The 5,175-nt window shown below is 36.4% G+C and overlaps 1 protein-coding gene across 2 annotated transcripts in view; it reads right to left on the bottom strand.

Moving 5' to 3' along the window:
* LOC107669949 (trafficking protein particle complex subunit 9-like) overlaps positions 1–5,175 on the bottom strand; it is a 252,767-nt gene that overhangs the window by 137,577 nt on the left and 110,015 nt on the right. The gene's annotated exons all lie outside the window — the stretch shown is intronic.

The raw sequence follows: 5,175 nt of genomic DNA, 5'->3' as shown, positions 1-5,175 counted from the left end.
GACAATTAAAAGTGTTATATAGCCCACTGAATCATACTCAGGCTTAATGTTGACAACAATAAAACCACTTAAGAGAGAACTGTCAGGACATTGATTCCTTGTGAAAAGGCCACTGAAATAATTATGTCTTTATTTTAAGCTTTCATTTAGTGATGAGTGAGTTTTTGCTAGAAAAAGAGCAGGAGAAGCACTGTGAAAGTGTCTCAGAGCTGGCAAAAGCTGTGAAACGAGTGACACTTTATCTCAAAGAGTAAGATGCAGCATGCAGAAGTGACATGCATGGTTGTTTATCCACACCAGAACTACCGACTGTAGCCAAAGCACAATCAACTCATTTAGCTGTTTCCAAGGCCCATATCTACAAAATAGAGACTTCTGGGAATCCATTCTCTGGTCTCATGAGACCAATTCAATCATTTCGGATCTAACAGCATCCAAAATGTTCTGGTGTTGATAGAGGAGGGGTACAGAGAGAAGTGCCTGGTTCCCACAGTGACGTTCATTATGAACTTGTACACTCAGTGCCAAGAAGTGTCAGAGCAGTGTACTTAGTGTTATGGAGGACATATTAAGTACTAGAATATTACACTTGGTTGAATTAAATCTAGGTTGTACTCAATTCTGCAATCCTTCATTTAAACAAAAATTGGCTAAGTTTCTTATTTTACAGATATTAATGGCATGTATTTCTCTGTTTTTATGAAGAATATGTTAAATACATTTAAATTTTGCCATCTTTCTATGAATTATATTAGTGATAGTGAAGTTCAGTGGTAGTAAAACTTTTATATAGAGATGAATGAGTGCTGAAGGTGTGAGGGAGTTGTGCTTTATCAATGCTTGCATGAATTCACACACCACTGTGTGATGTAATACAAAAATTTGTGGACATGTATTTCACTCAATCTTAACACTCTTGAGCTGCTGTGAGAGATTCTGTAGAGACGAGCTGAGCAACACTCCTCATTAAAGGGATAGTTCACCCAAAAATGAAAATTTGACCGTGTGCACGGCATCCGATGCGTGAGGTGTGTACGCGCTCTGGCGTATTTTACGCAAGCGCCGGAAGTGATCTCTCGCACGTATACGTCATCTGTTTTTATGAAGAATATGTTAAATACATTTAAATTTTGCCATCTTTCTATGAATTATATTAGTGATCATTAAGAAAATACATATTTTATATTTAATCAGAGGGGGTGTACTCATTTATGCTGTGCACTGAGTATATATATATATATTTTTATTAAAAAAAAGATAAATGTAGAGAATTAACACGCTACATTTGCGCACAGATATGATCACCTAGATTCTGCATTCAGAACGGCCATTATGGGTTGATTTAATCATGTAATCAAACCAACCTACCGCCACAACAAAAGCAGATGCGAAAGTTACAAAAGTGGCATCTAGCTGTGCAAATCTATCCATGTGTGAAGAAGGATAGACCAAGCAGCATGTCAGACTTCATAAACCCTGATGATCATTTACTTTTAACGTTTGTGCTCATCTTCAATAAAACAGCTCCGGATATCAGCCGCTGATGGGGAAAAGAGTGCTTTTCATTTCCTTTACATGCACAAAACAAGTAAACAAACTAATCACGAGTCTAAATGATGAAATATACTATGCGTGTGTGTGCTTGTATGACTGCAAACTCACAAACGCAGTGGAGGATCTGTCACGAGCGCATTGTGCCGTAACGTACGCATTCTCACGCAGGAGCCGTCAGGGGTCACATGTGATGATCCCTTTTCATACAGGCAGAAAATGAGTCATTAATCTACTGAACTGAACTCACATCAGCCTCAAAACAGAGCTCGTATCGATTCGAGCTCTCGCCAGCGACATCTGAGGAATTATCAAAATGCTTCTTCACCGTCTGGCCGAAGAAACAATGAAGAAACAGCTTGTGCTGTTTTTAACATCTCTAAACCTGAGGACGAAACAGTGGGAAAATAAAGACGGAGGAAAATATCCTGTATAAAAGAGATCGAAAAGGGAGAAAGAGTGTGAGAGGAAGTCTAAAAACCCAACTTGGAAATGAGATACGATTCATTTCATGTTTAACATGATTCATTCATGTTAAACAGAGCTAGTGCACAGCATCCTTAGTGGTAAAGCACCATCAAATAATCAGTGAATGTGAAGAAGTTTGTGAATGGCATAAATTCCAACTGAACAGAAATCCACTGAATCACTGCTGTTTGTCTTGGAAGAAATTGCCCTTGGTGAGCAGCGTGAATTCTTCGCATCTCTTGTGATGCTTTGACAGCAGACAGATGCATGTGGCATTCTGTACAGCTTGTGTTTTGATAGGAAAAATAAAGGGATACAACCATGAGCAAAACGGTGAATCAATCAAACAACACTTTCCAACAAATTAAAGAAACAGTTCACCCAAAAATGAATATTTGCTGAAAATGTACTCACTCTCAGTCTAGCTAGATAGAGTTTGTTTCTTCATCGGAACAGATTTGGAAAAATTTAGCATTACATCACTTGCTCACCATTGGATCCTCTGCAGTGAATGGGTGCCGTCAGAATGAGAGTCTGATTATTGTGATGTTTTTTTCAGCTGTTTGGACTCTCATTCTGACGGCACCCATTCACTGCAGAGGATCCAATAGAGAACAAGTGATACAAAGATTAATTTCTCAAAATCTGTTCTGATGAGGAAACAAACTCATCTACATCTTGAATGGCCCGACGGTGAGTACAGTTTCAGCAAATTTTCATTCTTGGGTAAACTATTCCTTTAAATCACTTATATAATCTGAATTTGGAGGTTGAACATCAGTATTTGTGTTGGAACAAGCCAAACCCAGTTTTGGCACTTCTGAAATTGATGTAACACTTCACATGGCTTCAAAAGAAATGTATGCTAGGATCTGTACAATGGTGTTTCTTCAACTATGGGTTCTTTTGTTATTTTTAACAATTTTTTTCCTGGTCAACTCCTTTGTCTTGCTGAGGCTAATTTCATAGCTTGCATTTATGTATCCTAAAAACACCCAATTAAATGCACTTTTCTAAGACACAATAAAATATTCTGTTCACAAATTTACATTTAGTTTCATTTGTCTTCATTTGTTTTCTTCACACATGACGTCTCAAACTTGATCTCAAGCTCTTCACTGACACTGTTGTCTCCTTGGTAAACAAGTATACTAACTATACTGAAAAATATTAAAATAACGTTACAGCTGTTGGCCAATCATAATTTTGATTATTTTATATAAATAATTTCACAAATTAAAAACTGAAATGATTTATGATTATTATGTGTAAATTTTATCAGTTTTTTTTGTTTGTTTGTTTTTTTAGATCAGTTTTAAACGTAAAAAAAAATTATATTTTTATAACAGATTTTCATAGTTTAAATATCTGGGTAGAATTATCAAATCTACACATAAAAACATTTAGGAAACAAGAAAAAAATAAATAATAAAGACAACATTTTTTGGAAAATGTTATGTGAATCATATATAAAGAAAAAAGAAAACAAATCATCCTAGTTTTAATAAAAATCTAACTGTATGACATAAAAGTGCTCAAAGTGGAAGGACACACATTTCTTGAAAAATAAGTATAAACAAAAGAAATGTAAAAAAAAATATTGTTGCAGTTAAGCATACGCTACTTTTCAAAAGTTGGGTGTCAGTATTTTTTTAAAGAAATTAATACTTTTAATATATTAAATTGGCAATAAAGACATGTATAAAGTTACAAAATGATTTCTATTATTTTTTAAATGCTGTTCTTTTCAAGTTTCTATTCATCAAAGAATCCTGTAAAAAAAAAAGAAGTATCACAGTTTCCACAAAAATATTACGCGGCACAACTGTTTTCAACATTGATAATAAAAAGACATGTTTCTTGAGCAACAAATCATCCCTCTTCTAGAGCACACACAAGCACACTCTCGCTCTCTCAGGTATCTGACCCTAATCTTCCCTCTCCAACAGCTTCAATCCGAACTTTTATTGTGCTCGGCCTGCCTAGCAGAGCAGACAGGATTCTCTCTGTCTCCTTTATCACTCCTCAGTCCCTGGACAAGAAGAAAGAAAGGCTGCACAGGAAACAGCTGAGCTGGAGTCGACTTCTCTTCACTGCTAAACTGTTTGGGGGTTTGGAGATAGTGAGGGCCAGGGCACCGTTTCTCTCTCTCAGTGGACAGTGCTGATAGGGTTATGAGAGGGGAAGTGAGTGAAGACACTTCCTGTTGTGAGTCGCAGTCAGACGCTGTCAGTCAGGCGGCAGAAGGGATTACCTTCAGCTCGTCCGGATTCAAACATTCAGAGTGTCTCAGGATGGGATATATCCTGCAGCGTTGGATGTGTCCTGTAACTCAACACTTCCTTCCTCTCACTACTTACTCTAGCTTCCCTGTTCATCTCGTTTCCATTCAGGGTGCATCTGTATTCTCTCACCCCGGTGTCCTCAAACTCTTTCTTTATGCCGAAAATGGCACTGAATTATGCAGTGATGACAGGAGGGATGGAGGTAGATGGACTGTCAAGTCTCATTCCCCGCTCACACTGACAGTGGCTTTACTTCTGGTCGCTACTGGGTGTTCCTGAGGCTGGACGTCCCAATATTGCTGATAGCTTTTAAAAATCTGATCACAAATGAGGTGAACTACTAAAAATCATATGTAATTTAATTCAACAACAAATTAGTTTTCTTGTTTGTTAAAATTAGTATCCTGGAGCGGAAATTAGTTTATGCTTTAAACAAGAAAAAAAAAATTTGCTAATGGGGTGAGAAAATTTTTTACGTGTTTTCTTTTTGAATTAAGTTTATTTTGTCTCTATAGTGCATTTTAAGCATAAATCTCATTAACTTTAGTTAGATTTCTCCAAAAAAAAAAAAAAAAGATTTATTATCATATGTCATGTTGCTTGTCAAGTTAACTGTGCATGTTTTAAAATACAAAGAAAATTGTTTTTGCAGTGCACTCAGCTTGCCAGAAACTTTGAAAATGATTGACCTCTGGTCTTAGTGCAACTGCAGATCCCTGTCAGTGTGAACAGTCCTTCAGATGATGGTCAATTCCTCCATTACCGGCTGGAATGATAACACTTCCACTGACCTGCACTTTTTTTTTCTATTTTATTTTATATGTTTATATTGATTTATATTTATATTTATTGATTATACCACTTCTGCTGA

Source organism: Sinocyclocheilus anshuiensis, unplaced genomic scaffold (genome assembly GCF_001515605.1).
Source record: "Sinocyclocheilus anshuiensis isolate Anshui unplaced genomic scaffold, SAMN03320099.WGS_v1.1 scaffold160, whole genome shotgun sequence".
Classification (NCBI taxonomy): domain Eukaryota; kingdom Metazoa; phylum Chordata; class Actinopteri; order Cypriniformes; family Cyprinidae; genus Sinocyclocheilus; species Sinocyclocheilus anshuiensis.
This window is presented reverse-complemented; position numbering and strand designations above follow the sequence as displayed.